This window comes from Protopterus annectens, chromosome 1.part1 (genome assembly GCF_019279795.1).
Source record: "Protopterus annectens isolate FY-2018-M chromosome 1.part1, PAN1.0, whole genome shotgun sequence".
Lineage (NCBI taxonomy): Eukaryota > Metazoa > Chordata > Ceratodontiformes > Protopteridae > Protopterus > Protopterus annectens.
This window is the reverse complement of record NC_056726.1, coordinates 93,596,692-93,616,801: the sequence shown is the minus strand read 5'-3', so window position 1 is coordinate 93,616,801 and position 20,110 is coordinate 93,596,692.

The following is a 20,110-nucleotide window of genomic DNA, read 5'->3' as shown; positions in this document are numbered from 1 at the left end:
ACCAGCTTTGTTTCTGAGATTAATTTTCTGCCTTGTTTCTTTTGAGAGCCAAGGAACATCTACAGTTTTGGTTTTCTTTGAACGGATGGGAGCATGAAAATTAAGAATTTCTAGAATTTTTGTTAAAGTATAGCACTGCTTCTTCTAGGGGTAGATATTTTAGTATTGTCCAGTTACAAGAAGATAGTTCTAGTTGAAGTTTAGTTATGTCAAATTTCTTTTGTTTCTAACAGCTCTGAGTGTGTGTTGCTTAGGAATGGCTATCTTATGCTTAATGATCGAAGTAAGGTGGTGATCACTTAAACTATCGGGGAGTACCAGGTGTATAGTGATCAGGGTGACTATTTATTAGCACCCAGTCAAGTATACTGTCTTTCTGGTTAGATTTCCCTAGCCTGGTGGGAGTATTAATAATTTGCTTGAAAGAGTAGAGGTTAATATGTGTAGAAGGAGCTGAGGGGGCACAGGTATTCCAATCTATGTTGAAGTCTCCGAGAACTAAGGTCTCTTGAGGGAAATGAGTAGATATCCAGTGAAGGGTGGATTCGAGGGTTTCTATATTATTTCCTGGGGGAATGTACATACAAATAATATAGATAAATTTATTGCTGTTAATCTGAAGCTTGGAAATTAGTATTTCTGCATTGTTAACTTGAGGTGGTTGCATAACATCAATTGACACAACTAGATCAGATTTATAGAGTATGGCTACCCCACCTCCTTTCCTAGGGACTCGGTCTCTCCGATATATATTGTAACCTGGGATTAGTATTTCATTGTTGGTAGTTGTGGGTTTTAACCAAGTTTCGGTTAGACACATGATATCTGGGGAGAGGTCTACTAGAACTGCGTGAAGTTCATGTACCTTGTTGTTTATGCTTCTGATGTTCAGATGACAGGTTAGAAGAGAGTTAGTAGGGCGGGCAGTAATGGGGTTGGAGTTAAGGGCAATGCTAGGAGAGGACTGCTGGTCAAGACTGGTAGGACCAGGGTTGGGGTGTATATCGCCATGAGGAAGCAGATTAAGTCTAATTTTGGAGATGAGTTTTAGGAATTTATCTAAAATTTTATAAGTTTGTTTCAGTTTGGGGCTTTTATTTCTATTTGCGGTAATTGGATAAGGTAGGAGTGAGCAGGAGGTTGCTTCTTCCCAAGTACCATAAACATGATAATAGTTAGTGAATTTAATTCCAATAGTATTGGTCTCTGATGTAGTAGTAGAGAGTAATACCAGATTTTGGGTTTCATACAATGTTGTGAAATAAGAGGTTAATAGCAATGGAAGAAGAAAGAAATACCACATGTTTAAATACTTGTGATAATGGGCCGTAAAAAATGCTAATTACCGAATGATAGATGGAAAGAATGGATAATTTATAGACTGAGAGGGAGGGGGAGAAGAGCGGGAGTGGGTAGAATGCTAGGTAGGTGGAGTTTCAGGGATTGGGTGGGGAATTGTTTGGTAGCAGCAGGGATTGGACCCGTTTTTAGAGGGAGTGGTTTCTGGCTATAAATGTAGAGGTAGTGGGGTGGTGGGAATTGGGGGCAGGGAGGGCGAAGAGAGCCAGCGAAGGCAACGAGGGAACAACTACAGCGAGATGGATAGCTTTTATTTTTCTGAGAGACTCTGCATGCTATACAGCCTTTTTCTGCTGTTAATATTAGATTCAGGTACAATTTACAGCCTTTTTTGCTTTTAATATTAAATTCATATACCAATTTACAGCCTCACATACAGGGGATCATTAGGGCTGCGAATCAAGGGAGCCACCTAGGATGAGAGAGGGAGGCCAGGAACAAGGGTTAGAAGGCAGCAAAGAATACAATAAATGAAAGCTTTATACACTATATATATATATATATATATATATATATATTTGATGTTGTTGTTTTTGTTTGTCTTTTGGCTTTTCCTGGTTAGGGGTCACCACAGCAGAACTCCGGTCTACTAATAATTGGCAGTCGATTTTCACGAACGCCGAGGTACCAGCTCAACGTCCAACCTTCAATGAAGGCACGCCCAGTTACGCATGTCTTTCGTACGCCACCCAACCGCGAGGAGGACATGCAGACTCCACACAGAAGGGTCTCACCGCACTCCAGCCGAGTATATATATATTATATAGCAATAATTTAGGGCAGGATTATGGTTCTTTCTGCTACCCTGTTGATACTTTGCCATATCTTCTGAGTATCATTTCATTCCTAGAGCATGTGCCCAAGTTTGACACTTCTCCAACATTCACTAATGCTCCTAACTGTTTTTGCAAATAATTCTGAGTTAGTGGGTCAGATTACAAATGATTGCTCCCTGTGTAAGTGGCCACTTAAACTGAAAGAAAGTCTTTTGGAATTTGGCTCCTGGTGTATGTCTGTTTATAGATAGGCCTTACACCAATATAAGACACTTACACTGAAAAAAATCTTTTGGAATCAGTGCAGACTTACACTGAACAACTCTTTTGCAGTCTGGCTCAATGTGTCAGAAATGGTGTAGTGTGAAATGGTTAAAGATACCCAGCATGAGAGATGTATTCTAATATATACTGTACAGGCTTGAAACCATTGTTCTGGGAATATGCTATCCTGAAGGATGTTCCCCTATATCTAGGGTTCTTTCCCCCTCCATGACTAAAGTCCTGTTGTAAGTTTCTTCTTGGAAAACACAGGGAATTATTCCAGGTGTAATCTGCTATCCATGACTGCAGTTTATCTACTAGAATTCTTTCACTAAAGCCGGGGATATTGGTTAAGAACTCAGTTTTGGTTAAGTCCTCTTCTGTGTTCCAAATATATGATTTCACTATCAAAGCCTTGCTCTATCCTGATCCCAAGATGTGAGTCAGTAATTCCTTTAATTGCTTCCTGTAAAATCTGATCTTTTAAAGAATCACTGTTAGTATTGAGGGAAGCAAGAAAAATTTATTCTAGTTGACAGCAAGGCCATTATGCTGGCTGAAAATCTTAAAAACCTCTGTACTTGCTTGATTTTCACAATCTCAAATTAATATATAAACTCAGTGTCTTTATTACTAAAAGAATGAAAATTATTGGGAAGAGTGAGCAGCCTTGCCTGATGTTCTTGACCTGAGGGACTAGTATCAAGCATCTTTTATGTGTGACTACATGTGCCATGGCACAGGGGTGTAGCCAGAGATTTACATTTTGTACTCAGACCTAATGTTGCTGCTTCCAGTACCCACTTGTCAGTGTAGAAATGTACTCACCCCTCAAAATGCTACCCCAAGATACATGAAAAGATGTACTTTCTTTTCAACTGTTACAATTAACTGCCATACAAAGCTAGTTATTGAGATGTATTCCTTTGGCACAAGAATTGTTTGTGAACTGCCATACTGTGAATATTCATTTACTCAGTTCTAAACAGTTTGTGCTTTTTTAGTATTGACATTAGCACGAGCTGCTCAGAAAAACTGGACACATTTCAGTACAGTGAGTATGCTTACCTACATCCTTGCCATGGCATACCTCTCAACCTTTTAGAGTAAGGAATTAGGGCAAGCCTAAAATAATGGAGGGACAAAGGCCAAACATTGGGATTGATTTTAACTATTGCTCTTACAAACTTAGAATAACTAGAATAACAGTATATGTGTTAGCACGCATTTCTTGAAGGATATGAAGTCTGAAACTGAATTCTATGCCATTATTTAGTGATTCCAATCCACAGTGATTTGCCAGAAAATGACAATTTTATGAAGAACAGACCAAAAATATGAGGCAAAAATCTGGACATTCTGCAAAAATCTAAGTGCATCTTTAATTCACAAGGTGTGTGGAGTCCCAAGAAAAGTCCCATTTAACCAAATGATTTTACTAAAGTCTACAAAGGAATGGTTTGCATTTGGATAGTTGTTGCTAGTTGTAAAAATAGCTTCACTAGGTCCAGCTTTCCAGTTATGTTGACTTTAGTAGCCCATCTGTATTATTTGATATTTGACATACCATTGTAGGTTGTCCTACAACACAGTTTTCAATATGATCAGGTTGTCCCAGAACCTGGTCATAGACTCATTTATATAAACACAAAGAAAGTTGGCAAGGCATCCAAATCTGCATGTGAGTGTGATGTCCAGACAATACCCTACTAGACTGCCAACAATAATGTGGTATCCCTTACTATCCTGGGTCAGTAACTAAGGAGCTTTAATACTAATTACTGACTCCAATAGGAGATCATCACTTAAACAAGGGTAATATTTCACAATTTTCCCCTAAGAGCACAACAGGAACATACTCTATAACCTGGGACTAGACTGTATACTTCTGTCCACCCGAAATATAACTCCTTATTACACACTTCAGAGCAATGTGTTCTAGTTTAAGACCACTGTTACACTCACACTTAAATAAATTAAATCTCACATATCCAAATACTTCTGGGAAAGCCTGACAGATTTTCAACTGTGCTCCTTCACCAAAATAAAACTTTAAAATGCTTCCACCAATCAGAGAGCCTACATGCCCCTTTAAAGGGGTGTCTAATTATGAAAATTAGATATTAAAACAAATAGTAATAAATGACCTAAAACAGACAGGCTTTCAGAGTGGACAGGAAGTTGTCAAGGCAGGTATAAGCACTCTCAAATCACTAAACAAAACACTGACTGACCAGCCACAGTGTAACTTAATAAAAATATTTAATAATGATCAAAATAATTAAAGATATAAATCAGTAATTTTTAATAAAGAAACAGAACTCAATCACCAGGAAAATGAAATAAATACTGAAGGATAGAAATCAAACATTTAGAAAAACTCTAACTGATTAGCTATAATTTTCCTATCTGACTAAAAAACACTGTCCCTGATCTAAACTAAATTATTACAACAGACCAAATGCAGGCTTACAGTTCTTGGTCAGTCCTTTAGGGTATCCACTGCACAGTACAACTGTGAACAACTGACAACTGCACCTGTAACTGACTGTTAACTGACAACAACTGACTTCAGCAGGCACTTTTATATATTAACCTAACTGTCACAACTGTTGTAGTTCTAATCTTCAATTGATATTTTGAAAATCAACCAAAAGCTGTTGACTAAAGTTCCTTCCTGTGTTTCAGCCGCTGACAATAATACATAGGAACTGTCAACATTCTGATGATATCATCTGAAAATCAGCTGATTCTGAGACAGTCTTCATTTAGAATCTTCTTCACAAATATGCACAGTTAGAAATGCAAAGGAGCACTGCTCAAGTCTCTAAAACATTCTGTCAGAAATATAAAGGAACACTGTTCAAGTCTCTAATACATTCTGTGCAAACAGACCATAAATCAACATGTAAGAATTTATTAACTTATTTACAATATCATAGCTAGTCTTGCTGGCATGCAATACACCAGTTAGTCTGAAAGCATGCACAAGACTTCAGCCAGCCATGCTAGCACAGATGACGGTGTCCCGTCTCTTCACATAATTCACCCCCTATGACTCAAGCACAGTTTTCAAGTGAGCCTTGAAAAATGACAGTTGAGAAAAATGGGTCTGTCTGAGAATATCAGCCTACTCCTCTCCTGGGGAATCCATTTGCATTGGAATTATTAACCCCACTGTGGTGTTCTTCTCCTTCTGAGGAAACTTGGCTGAGTATAGCCCCCTCCACATAATCTGATCCATCTAATTACACAACAAATTATTTACTATAATCTGGGCTGACTAACACAGGGGGGCCTCCCAACATTTCTTTAAGTTTTTGGAATTCCTGTTCGCAATCTGTGGTCCACACTACCTTATCCAGTTTATTTTTCATAGTTATCTCAGTAGGGGATGCTGCCACTGCATCACAACTGGGCACACATTTTCCACTGTACCCAGCTGTCCTTTGAAATGCTCTCCCTTGCTTTTTAGTAACAGGAACTGGCCATTTTTGAATAGCTGCCACTTTGACAGGATCTGGCCTAATCTTACCTCTCCCTGTGTCTTATGTTAAGTGACCTTTGTCATACCCACCTGACACTTACTGATTTTAATGGTTAACTTCATCCTTTTGAACTGGTCCACAAATGTCCATAGCATAGTCTTTATTGTAGAATTTAACCTCTCCACAAGACCATTAGTCTGAGGATAGTAGGGGGTGCTGTCTAAATGTTTCACTCCACAACACTTCCACAAACAAGTTAGCAAGTCTAAAATGAAGTTGGCATCTTGGTCAGTCGGTATCTCCCCTGGAAAACATAACCTGCTGAAAATTTCTAGCCAAGCACTTGCCACCTTTTCTACATCAATACCACCTGAAAAAGGAATAATAGGTATTATAGCTAGAAGTGGCAGATGGTAGGATCTAGCACTATCAACTGCCATACTACCTCACCTTCCAGCCCTCTCTTAGGAGTCCACTTTCTATATACAAGAAACCTTCCTTCCCTGCCTCAAAATCACCTGCACAAGGAATATTAGGGACTATAGCTAGGAGTGGCAGATGGCAGGCTCAAGGCTTTACCAACTGCAGTACTACCTCGCTTTTCAGCCCTCCTTTAAGAGTCTACTTTGAATACAGCAAAACTTCCTTTTCTGCTTCAGTATCACCTGCACAAGAAATATTAGGGACTATAGCTAGAAGTGGCAGATGGCAGGCTCTAGGCTCTACCAACCGCCATACTACCTCACCTTCCATCCCTCTCTTAGATGTCCATTCTTTATACAACAAACCTTTTTTCCTGTATACAGACTCCCATGTTCCTTGAACCTCAGACACTTCCTTAGCCATCTCTCTCAAGCTTTGTAATGTAGGGTCCATAAGTTGAGCCTATCTCAACTCTACATTTGTGACCATACCAAGCTTCCCTTCCACAGGAAGCCTAGTAACTTTCAACAGCTGTACCTCACTGTCAAGTCTGGGTACTATCTCTGCCCTCCATCCTTGCAGTCACTGTGTCCAAGGGAAGATCAGGACTTACCAGAAGCTATGTTTAGATGTACTGTTACAGGATAGCTCCTTCTCTGAAACAGTCATCATACCAGTCCCAGCTTCAGGTATGAGATCTATCTGGGTCTCCCCCAGGCTACAGGACCTGAATGCCTGTCTCCAAGCCTGACTGCATGTCACTGTATGCATACAAGGTACTGCACAATCAAAGTTATTCCCTATCAGGACATCTGCAGGAATATCTTCAAACACACTTAAATGCTTCCCAGTCAAGATGAACCCTAGCCAAAGGTATTTGGAATGGGGTCCCTCTCAAAGCTCTGACTGGAGTGGACTATCCAAGCAAGTACTGCTCTTCTCTAAACACTGCAGGCCTCATAATGGTTATACCAGAAGCTGTGTCTCTCTTAGCAGTAACCTGTTTATCATCTACTAAGATAGGATATAAATTCTGGTGATAATCTGGCACCCCTATTGTTTCCAAACAACTTACCACTGACAGTTTCTCATCACCACTTGCTGGCTCCCTCTCCTTTTGTTTCTCACCTTGCCTTCATGGATATTTGACTGCTATGTGCCCCCTATGGTTACATTTGAAACATCTAATCCCTAACCATGTACTTGGACTAGTAGTTTTCCCTATTACTAGTGTAATCTGTTGGAATGGTTTAGACTGGCCCCCCATGGGTTCCCTTATGTCCATGTGCAGCACTGGGTATCTCTTTCTTATGCATTGGTGCTCTGCTTGCTAGGTAGAGATCCCCTTTTCTCCCCAACTCCTTCACAGAGTTACACTCTCTGTCTGGTAACCAGATTCTCATGTCATCAGGCAAAGTACTGAGGGCTTGTTCCCTCACCAAACATTCTGCCAGTCCCTCAAAAGTGGTGACCTAACACCCACTCATCTATCTGCGAAAATAAGTACTTAAATCAGCAATATAATCATGTATACTTTCATCTGCCTTGTCTCTATGCTCATGAAGTTTTATTATAAGCTTCAGGAGTCAGTTTAAAATCAAAAAGACAGGTCTTAACTTTATCATAATTCAAACAATCTACATCAAACAATTTTGACATGGCCTGAGCAGCTTTACCATGGAGTCAAGAGCTGAATCCAGAGCTCATGGTCAATGCGAAGGCTGCCAGCCCAGCTAGATAGAATTTTGTAAATAATCTAATGTCATTTGTAAATATTAATATGATCTATATGCTTGTTTTACGAATGTAAGAAAACTGTGTTATGTGCTGAGCTTCAAAAATGTAACCACAGTGCACCCTGGTGGAAAACAGCAGAAATGTGTATAAACTATATGCCAATGCAAATGTATGTTTTCTTGGTAGAAATTGGGACATATGGAGTTAACTTGCAAACTCCGAGAAATAAGGAAATAATTTTATGACTGCGTGTTATCTCAGCTAGAAGACAGAATGTCTGCAGCTGGAAATTCTTTCTATTGTTTGAAACAGAGGTAATTACAGGTTTCCAAGGTAATTGTTTTATAACTTCCAGTTTCTGGCATGCTTCTAAGAGAAAATTGTCAGCTTTAATGACATAAGTATTTTTTCATAGAGACATGTTAAATTCTGTTGGTATCTGTTTAGCCCGGGAACTAGATGCAAGTGTCAAACAGTGATGTCATCTAGCTAACCCAGCAGTAATGTGCATTATCAATTTAAGAACTATCTCAGAGAGAAATAGAGTGTATTTTGTATTTATTTCTGAACCTGAACACATCATCTCACCAGCACTTTGCCTTGCTCTCTAAGTAAGACATTTAGGGCATAGTGTCTCTTAGAGATAAATAGGAATATAGCAAGATTAGTATAGATGTTTTCTATATTTATGTGAGACTGTTCTACTATGTTATTTTAAAGTATTTCCTGTGATTTCTGAACTCTCCTGCCACTGTGTTGAGTTAATAAGTATTGTCTTGTGCTTTTATTATTTATTATTAAATATTTAAACCTATTAATGGTGTCTGGTTTTGTTTAAGAGATATTTAAGCTCTTAGAGTACTTGCATGTATTTGGTGATACTGTACAGGCCACTCTAGAATAGCCTTAAAAGTTCTGGTCACACTTATCAATTGGATAACAGTAAAATTACACAGTAGAATTGGGCACCCTTTGGTAAGGGCCTTTATAGTAGCAGATAAGGGTGGTTGGTGGCAGTTGGTACTACCTTATAGTCTGGGGAGAAAGGGGGCATAACTAGTGAACCTATGCCAGCCTTCCACAGGAGTGTCTTTGTGTTTGTATATAAATCAAAAAAACAAAAACAATCCAGCACAAAGGAGAAAAGTGCCTAAATCAATTTATTTGTGGCAAATATAGAAACATAATACTGCAATAATGCTGCAAACCGGTTTTGGCTTCGGTATATAAATCAAATCTCACAGTGTGTGTATGTCAGCTACTTGGGCATGAACAAGAAGCACTGATTGGACAGAGAGGGTGCGGGAGGTTTTGGCTTGACCACTCAGCTGAGATATTAATCCTATAGCTGTGCCAGTGAGGAGTCTTATTGGGGATCTGTAGAGAAAGGGAGAAACCAGCCCCAGACTGACTGTGATCTCTGTGTACCCTTAAGGGAAATTGTACTTTACTGTGTGTACTGTTCATCCTCCCAATGTACACATCTCTCACTGGAGTTAGTGGTGAGGAATAAGGCTCCTTGATTAATGGGCTAGTGCATGGGCATCACATTCAGAATCATACTGTCTACATGCTGTCTCAAATAGATGAATAAAACTATCAAAGTAATCCCCATCCCTGTATTGAGGAAAAAGTTTACTGACTTTTACAGCTTCTGTGGTCCAGTCATTCCGTTCCCCATTAACTCCATGACCCTGTCAAAGGGTAAGAAGCTCCACTTCATGCTAGTGCTGTCTCTCATTTTCCTTGGCTTCTAAACATTTGACCTCTAGTTCATATTAATGCTGCTTCTCCCTTTCCTCAGCCTCCTGTTGCTGGGCTTCCAGGTGCAGTCTCTCTTCAATATCCAGATGTTTGGCCTCCAGTTCATATTGATGCTGCTTCTCCCTTTCCTCAGCTTCCAGGCACAGTCATTCTAACTCAAGATAGATTCGCAGATCTTCCAAAGGAAACTTGGACTGTCCTGTCTTGGCAGGCTGTACATCCCCGATACCAAACTGGATATCTTCCAAATGGCTGGTTTGAGCTGAAGCTGCAACTACAGCTGAAATCAATGCTTCCTTAGTCAGGTTGCCATGCACCAGTCATTTGGCTTCACACTACTTGGACAACTGGTTCTTTGTCAGCTTTCTATAGTCTTATGCTAACATCTTTGCCTGCTGTCCCTGACTAACTAGCTAAAAATAAATAAAACTGTGGTGAAGTGAGATTCTGCATGTTTACTTTGTGGCTGTCAAGAGTGCACACCTTAATGACAACTACCCACGGGCTACTGAAGTCCAATTAAAAATCCCACCACTGCTACCAAATAATGTGACATCACAACAATGCCCCACTGGACTGACAACAATAATGTGACATCCCTTACTTTCTTGGGTCAGTAACTAAGGAGCTTCAGTCCCCACTACTGACTCCTATATGAGACCATCACTTAAATAGGGGTAATAGGTCACAATTTTCTCCTAAGAGCACAACAGGAACACACTCTATAACCTGGGACTGGACTATAAACTTCTGTCCATCCCAAATATAACTCCTTATTACACACATCAGAGTAATACGTCTCAGTTTAAGACCTCTGATACACTCACACTTAAATAAATTAAATCTCACACATCCAAACACTTTTGGGAAAGTCTGACTCAAATTTCCAGCTGTGCCCCATTCACCAAAATAATACTGTAACACACTGCCACCAATCAGAGAGCCTACATGCCCTTTTAAAGGGATGTCCAATTAAGACAATTAGATATTAAAACAAATAGTAGTAAATGACCTAAAGCAGACAGGCTTTTGGAGTGGCCTGGGAAGTTATCAAAGCAGGTATAAGCACTTTCAAATCACTAAAGCCAACACTTGACCAGCCACAATGTAAGTTAATAAAAATACTTAATAATGAGCAAAATTATTAAAATTATAAAACAGTAATTTTCAAAAAACAAACAAAACAGTCACCAGGAAAATTAAATCAAAACTGAAGGATAGAAATGTGACATTTAGAAAACTCTGATTATTTATAATTTTCCCATCTGACTAAAGAACATTGCCCTATCTAAACTAAATTATTACAACAGAGCAAATGCAGGCTTACAATTCTTGGTGAGTTCTTTTGGGTATCAACTGCACAGTACAACTGTGAAAAACTCACAGCTGCAACTTGCAACTGTAACTGACTGTTAACTAACAACTGACTTCAGCAGGCTCTTTTATCAACTAGCTTAACTGTCACAGCTGTTGCATATTTTGAAAATCAACCGACAGCAGTTTACTAAAGTTCCTTCTTGTCTTTCAGCTTCTGACAGTAACACATAGCGACTGTCAACATTCCAGTGACATCATCTGAAAATCAGCTGATTCTGAGACAGTCTACATTTAGAATCATCTTCACAAATATGCACAGTTAGAAATGCAAAGAAACACTGTTTGCATCTCTAAAATATTCTGTACAAACAGACCATAAATGAACATGTAAGAACTTATTTACAATATCATAGCTAGTCATGCTGGCATACAATACACAAGTTAATCCAAAATCATGCACAACACTTCAGCTAGACATGATAACACTGATGACAGTGTCCAATCTTTTTGCAATGGGGTATGTTCTTGAAGACTGTGGGGTGCATGGGCTGTCAGAACAAAAGTTCTCATGAGGATTTCTAAGCCAAAGAAGCATATTAGCTAAGCCTGTACTGGTCCCATGTTTGCCATGTATGCTTGTGACTGAGTCAGCTTTAATTATTGATGAACAGAAGATTGTAGTAAAAATGTTAAAGATACAAGCAGAAAGACAGAAATCCGAAAAGTTAACTAAATTGTAGTCTATTATAAAATGCATATGGTTTAAATATGTTGACTGTGAAGTATTTGAGGAATATACACTGGACGGTATTCATTTTAATATGCAGGTAAGGAATTAATGTGCATTTTACCAGTCTTAGGAATCTTTTTCTAGTATATAAAGTAGTTAAGGGGAAAATGTACACACAGCATTTAGAAATAGAAAATATGATTCATCAGCTTGAATACACATATACATTTTAGTGTTACATGTAAAAGGTGGAAGAAAAGTGTGGTCCATTTTGATATTTTTGTAAGGCTGTAGAAGAAGAAAATATCCTTAAGTTACTGAATCTCATAGTGTTTCTGCTTTTAAGGGAGGCCATTAATGCATCTGCAGACCTGGCAAGTTGATTTTCAGGGTCTATATTAGAACACCGAACTCTCAAAATTTCGAGTGTTCTAATATCGAACGCTATGAATCAAAAATTTAAAACATCGAACATACAGAACAGAGAATTTTTTCCTAGGGAAAAAATTTGCTGTTCCGAAACGCATACACGCAACACAAGCACACCAAACAAACAGCAATCCACAAACATACACCTAAACTCTTACACCTAACCCTACACTAAACTATACATACACCACTAACTATCCACTTATCTTAACCCAAACCCTAACCCTAAGGTCTGTCACTATCACACAGTCACCTCACCTGCACCCTAACCTTAACTCATCTACCCCGCCCTAACCCTCACGTCCACACAATTGCACACTTACCTGACCCCCGCCCTAACCCTAACTCACCTAACCCGCCCTAACCCTCACATCCACACAATTGCAGATTTACCTGAACCTGATCCGTAACTTTCCACCACAGCACTGAAAATACCGAAGCAACAGAAATGGACAACCAAATTCTTTCCCTAGGAAAAAATTTGGTTTTCAGTTTCTTCAATATTTTTAGCATTCACTAAAAATTGGTCAATATTAGAACACTCAAAATTTTGAATGTTCATTGTTCTAATATAGACCCGATTTTCATGACAAGACGTAAATTCTGAAAGTTACAACTCTGGTGATGTAGAAGAGTTCCAAGATTGCAGTTTGAGAGTTTAAGCCCAGATAAATCAAGGTTTGATGAATTAAAAAATAGCCTCACTAGATCCAAGCTACCCTCTCTGAATTTCACAAACTGGAAAAACAAAACAAAAAAAAATACAAAGAAAAAAACTAGCTCAAAAAACAGAAAGCCAAACAGGGCAGCTAAAATCCCCACTGAAGTTGCAGAATGCTTATTCAAGCCAAAAAATCAATCCAGGAGTAGTCCAAGTGCAAAACAGGGCAGCTAAAATCCTCACTGAAGTAGCAGAATGCTTATTCAAGCCAAAAAAATCAATCCAGAAATAGTCCAAGTGCAAAACACAGCTTTATTAAATCCACATAAAACAGATAAGCGCTTTCATCCCAGAACACTAGAACTTCATCAGATACAATAAAATTGTAAAGTCCCCCTTATAAAGACATGTGGAAGGCACCATAATCATAAAATGAAAGAAGAGACACCCCCTTAAAGAAATAACATGAAAATGCAGTAAAACAGTTGTATGAAATAAATATGCTATATAAAATAGTTTGTTCACTTGTTTGTGTCTTTCGGCTTTTCCCGGTTAGGGGTCGCCACAGCGGAACTCCGGTCCGCTAATGATTGGCAGTAGAGTTTTATGTGCTGGCTTGCCGGGCCTAATGCACAACCTTCAACGAAGGAATGCCCATTCACGCATGTCACAACACAGAAGACGCTCTAACTGAGAATCAAACGGGCAACGTCTAACTGTGAGGCGACAACGCTAAAATGAAATATAAATATGTAAAAATGTATAAATTGCAGTATTAAAACATGTTTATCAAAAAAATAATAATTTTTAAAATATATAATACCATGTAATTTATTTGTCTAATGCTTTGAGTTTTAAAAGGGAACTGATTGAAATATTTTCATTTAATCCTGGCCAGTTACTTGCACCAAAGTGTAACTGCCAGTAAAGCTCTCTCTTTTCTAAGAGTATGGACCAGGCACCACCTCTAATGTCTGTCCTTATATTGTCTATTACAAAAAAATTAAACATATGTTCTTCATTGTCCAATATGTGTTTGCTCAAAGTATTGGTTAACTTTTTTGTTTTGCTCTCATAGAGGTGCTCATAAATGCATTTTTTTAGTTTCCTGTCAGTTTTGCCAATATAAAAACAGCAACATTGGTTACAAACAGCACAATAAATCACTCTTTCAGAGTTACAGTTACATCTATGATGAATTTTAAAATTAATACTGATGATGTTAAAAGTGTCCAATTCCTTAATGTATTTACAAAAGTGGCACATACCACATTTGTTCATATATCCAAGTTTGTGCTTAAGTCCACTTTGTTTTGTTTCAAATACATTTTTTAGGTTCCTTCTCTTTTTATTAACTATGGTTGGAATCATATCAATGAAGGGTCTAATAGCTTTTTCTTGACTTAGGATGGACCAATTCTTATTAAGTATTTGTTTTATTACAATGCTGTCAGAAGAAAAGTTAGTTATTAAGGAAGTCCTGTAGTCACTAATCCCTGAAGTAGAGGCTTGAATGATAGTGTCATTATTGATGTTAGGGCTCTGGTGTCCTAAATCTTCTCCTAGCAAAGGTAAATAGAAAGCCCTTTCTCTTTTATTAACAACTTCAAGTAAAATCTCCATGACAAAACTAACAGGATATCCTCTTTTCAGAAATATATACTTGAGTGTATCACATTCAGACAAAAAAATCTTCCATAATAAACACCATCCATACAGCATGCACAAATTGTCCCTTCACTATAGCCTTCTTCTGTTTCAGTAGATGTGAGAGTGCAGGACAGCAGGATAGTCTATCACAGCAGACATGAACATACAATTCCCTCACCCATTACATGCATGCTTATGAACAATTTGGAAGATAAATACTTCACCTATTGGCACATTTTTGGGATGAGGAGGGATGCAAGGGTACCTGCAAAACTCCTTGTGAACACAAGCCCAAACTGAGACTGAAATGGGTACAGTGAGATTTCTGCTTTACCCCTTTTAACAAATAAACATCTAGACTCTATATGGAAGGCATCACAGGCAAGAATTAAATCCAAAAATCAAGAGTTGCCAAGCAGCAATACTAACTACTGAGTAACTTTATTGTTGACACTTTTGAAAATCCTTTTGTCTGTTTCAGGAAGAAGATTACCAGTTTCAGAAGAGCATATTATAATAATATTGTTGAAATAATATGCATCATAATATGTGTAATACTAGAACTCAGTTGTTATCAAGATTACTGTGTGTGGTAATATGTACTTTTAAAAGCCATATTCATGTATGCTCTACCTGGATTTCAGCTGCACTAAACATATTAAAGTACATAATATTGCTTCAATTTATCCATACCTCTTGGCTGTTCCTTTTTTTTTTTCTGGAACATCCCTGATTTTGACTTAAATTCTAGCTCTGTCCCACTTAATCCATCCTAAAATGGGTGACATTTCCAGAAAAGATGTTGAATTACATTTAACAAAAAAATGACAATTATTAGTTATAGACTTATTTTACTTTAGAAAATGTATGTTTTGGGGGGCGTGGCTAGGATGCTGAACTGATAGCTGCACTTCATTTCAGCTCTCTTACCTCAATACAATTCCTGACAGGAATTTTACAAAATAATATTTAATTTGAAGAATTATTTATTACTAACTTATTTCTAATAACTTTGAGCAAATATAAGAAAAATGTTATTGTCAGAACTTGAATAATTCCTGTCAAATTAATTACTGGAAAATCAGCACCAATGTCAGCTTTACAGCATGAGTCATCTAAGGAATACAGCACAAGGCTCTTCTCTCAAAAAGACCTGCAATCTCTCATTACAAATATACAGGAACTTACAATAAAAATCGACAAGATGGACAATAAAATAGATACTTTTAAAGAAAAGTGCTCACAACAACTGGAACAGCTTCAAGAAATGTTTACACAGCAGAAAAGACAGATAAAACTTATTAACAGTCATTAAGTGACATTGACACTAGAGTCCAAAGAGAAGAACAATAAACTGAATTCTTACTTCAACAGAACACATATTTACTAGAAAAGCTTGATGATATGGAAAATCGAACAAGAAGAAATAATATTAGAATATATGGTCTACCAGAAAAATCTGAAGGGGACAATATGATAAACTTTCTTACCACCTGGATACCAGATGTAACAAAAATACCTGAAGCTCTTTCATATGGTATAGAACATGCGCATAGATCACTAGCAGCTTCTGGAAATACTTCTTCTCCAAGTAAGAACAAGCCGAGATCTATAATTGCGAGACTTTTTTCTACACAAGGTAAAGATCTTATATTAAGAAATGCTTGGGCAAATTCTCCCATCAAATACAATGATTCATTAATAAGATTTGACAATGATTATTCTACAAAGGTGGCTTCAAAAAGAAAATAATTTCTGCTAATAATAAACACCTTGAAGAAAAAGCAATTGAAAGTCCATCTTTTATTCCCAGCAAGACTGAGAGTTTTTCTATCAAATGGAATAAAAATCTTTGAAACAGTAGATTCAGCAATAAAATACCTTACCAACAATAACAGCCTAACACATGAAGAATCTATGGACTGGACAATAAGTACACTGAAAAGAAATGCTGAAGTAAATAATTGGAAAACTGTTGAGCAAAAGAAAAAAAAAACTAAAGGACAAATAATCTTACATATGTTATATTCTGTAAAAATCTAAATAATAATACTAACAACAAAAGAAAAGTTCTTACTGTCTTCAAGTTACACCGAAACAGGTACTGTTTTCAATTATACTTTAAATGTCAAAATTAGCATAACTATAAATACATTTATCTCAAATCACATCAATATACTAAGCATCATTTAAACATTACTCTGTTTTTCATTATTATCCATCTATTATTTTCATATTCTTAATCAGAGTAATCAACGCATAATAATGTTCTCAAATATTTATTTATTTATTTGTATATTTATTTATTTATTTATTTATTTATTTATTTTCTCTCTTTGTGTTTTGTTGTTTTTATTTTTCTCTTCTTTTTATAAAGTCTTCATTAACTTATAATACTTTAATCAGTATATGGTAATATTGCTTAATAAGTATAGTAATGGCTGCTATATAACTTATTATCAGTTACATCCCTAATGGCATTACTTTTTATAAGTTAAAAGTGTCCCTGTCTGGGTAAACGCTAATGCTGGGCGGAATTGTGTTGCTTTTGAAATGAAGTATTTCAGTTTAGATGTATTATAAGACTACTTTAAATAATCTTAAAAGATGTTCTGCCTTTGACCCATATGCACATAGTGATATAGTACAGTGAAAAAATATGTTTTAAGTGATATTTTGAGGCTATAAGTCAGGTGTGTTGTGGCTCAGGACATCCGGAGTTGAGAGATGCTTGTGACTAGCTTAGATATCCTGTTGTCTTTTCTTTTGTAGAGAAATAAGGCATAGCATGTTTAAAATGCAAAGTTTGATAGTTGTGAACACTTCTTCACAAACTATTGTGCTTGCGTGCACACTACATGAGTTTGTCACGAAGTAAGAGAAGGGAAAAGAAAAAAGAAAAAACACATACCTTTTCCCGCTTGGTTCTCGAGACAGTTTAACAGCCACAAACATCACTAGAAACTCGAGTTACTTATTGCTTGTTGCATTTACTTGTGTACACCATCCCCTGACTCTTTCTAATTGACGTCTAGACAGGAAATAAGCTAGGTTCACATTTAAAGATACAGGAACCTAAATTCCTTCTAAGGAAACATAAATAACATATGAGGTTCATCTAAATATACACAGATATATTTTTTGAAGCACTTTCAGCTTATGGCTTCTGATGTCTTCTAGCACCTTGATAGATAAGGACATATATCTGCTTGTCTTTCTGTCAGTTTAGTTTTCCAGACATTTTAGCTATTCCTTACTATGTTTTGTACAGCAGAGTTTAAAGAGCAGAAATTAATCATCAGCAAGTAGAATCACTGCTGTTTTACAAATTCTCTAAAGAAACTAGTAAATGTCAAGCAACGGGCAGGTTTATTTTAAGGAAATTTGCCATTTGCCACACTGGTGCTCCTACAAAATACTACTAATGTCCTGCTACCAAAATATGCCCTCAAGTGGACAAATGGGATGCAACAAGAATGTTAAATGTACATTTAGCAAATCAAGCATTTAAATAACAGTATAATATACTAGATAGAGAAAGTAAAAGCAATAATCATATAAACAACTATAATAAGTAAAATAATGATAGAGGAGTTAACCCAATGTGTCAATTATACAATATTTATATCTCATATAGGTTTGAACTTTGTCGAAGCATCTGTGTTCTACACACACATATTGTATTAAATCCAATTTGAGTAGAAGAGGGAGAGGCTTAGCCCACACCCTAATTTATTGCTAAGTTACCATGCATTGTGAACATACATTGTGGCAGGTACTCAGTGAGCTATCCATCCTTAGATGGCTCATGCTGTTCCCATTTACTCATCTGAATAATGACTGCGGCTGTACTCTTCTTATTATATTACCTGGCTGTGGCTTCACCCTTCTTATAATATTACCTGTCTTTTTGCATTATCAAGAATGACACAATACTAGTGTATGTGGGTATATCATGTTACTGTTAGTGTAAACAAAAATGCTTGACAATGCAACCGTAATTCTCAAACCTTTCTGCAGACAAATGTATAGCATTGTCTAGCAGTTGAGAGCCTGATTGTTCCTGATCGGCAGACCTGTATTTTCATGTTCCAATATGACTACATGAAAAGACACCAATATTAGTCTGCAAGTTTAGTAAACAGTAAATTCAACAGGGATTATTTCAAGGGGACACTTATATTATAATTAAAGCACTTGACATTTGATAAGTATATCCTCTCAATGATGCGTTCTATCTAGTCATTAACTGTAAAACAACTTTTTCTGAGAAACATTGTTGTAATGCCAGTTAATTATTTGAATTAAATATTTCTATATACAGTCATAAAGCAATTACCCGGATAAATAATACTCTTGCAGTGCATGGATTACCATAGCTATCCTCTGATGTTAGAGGAAAAACAAGCTTCTTAATCACCTTTCTGATGTAATAAGGGTATTACCCCATAGTTTAAATACATTTTGTCTATTTACTGCAAAGTGGGTTAGGAATTTTAACCTGTAACATTTTCATACATAATAGTTTAAATCTTAGCAGCTTCCATTATTTTGATATGTTCTCCAGTATACTTTTTAAATACTATAATGAGAAGCTCCGGATGTTTAATTCTAAACTTTTATTCAATCATAAGATTAAATTATTAAATTAAATTATATCTCCAGCACTTATTGTCAGTAGATAAACTCACTGTTTAAGTGTCAGTCTAAGCTGTAAGAGTTAATATGTGATATACATAGTTGTTTGCTTTGAAAATGTGGTCAAGTGCACTGTAGTTTTACCTCTGTACTATGTCTTTTTGATTATACAAAGTCCCTCTGAAAGTTGATAAAAGTGTTAACAACAAAACAATCAATCAAGTAACAACATTATAAGTAATCTCTTGTATAAGGGAGATGTCTAAATTTTGATTTTATTGTCTCCAGCCATGGGGATTGTCTTTGAAAAGCTGAAAAATGCAATCAGAGGAACATATTTAATGTCTACTAAAGACATATTAATATACTTGTACATTGTATTGCATTTCAGTTTATGTTAAACATGAAATATGATGTGGTTTCAGAACTATTCATGTTTATATTCCAATATGACTTTGCAAATACGAATTTAAACACTGGTTTCAGACTTGAGTAGTCTAAAACATTTACACAACAATGGTATTGTTTTATACAGTAATGTCAGTAAATAGTTTTCAACAGATGTCTGCAACATACAGTTATAGATTTTAACATGATGTTTATTAATACCCTAAACTATTTTGAAATGATACTACCATAATCTAAATATTTGTACCTTTTTGAAACCTGATTAGAAATAAGTATTATTGAATTACAATAAGATAAGAGTAAAGAATATATATATATATATATTTTAGCTGATTAGATTATTTTAATATATTATTAAATTATCTTTATTTAAAAACTAAGAGGATAAGAGAAACGGATCCAAATATTATTTGTGAGGGTAGAAAGTTTGTTTGGTTAGATTCACTAACCAAACAAAGAGGTATAT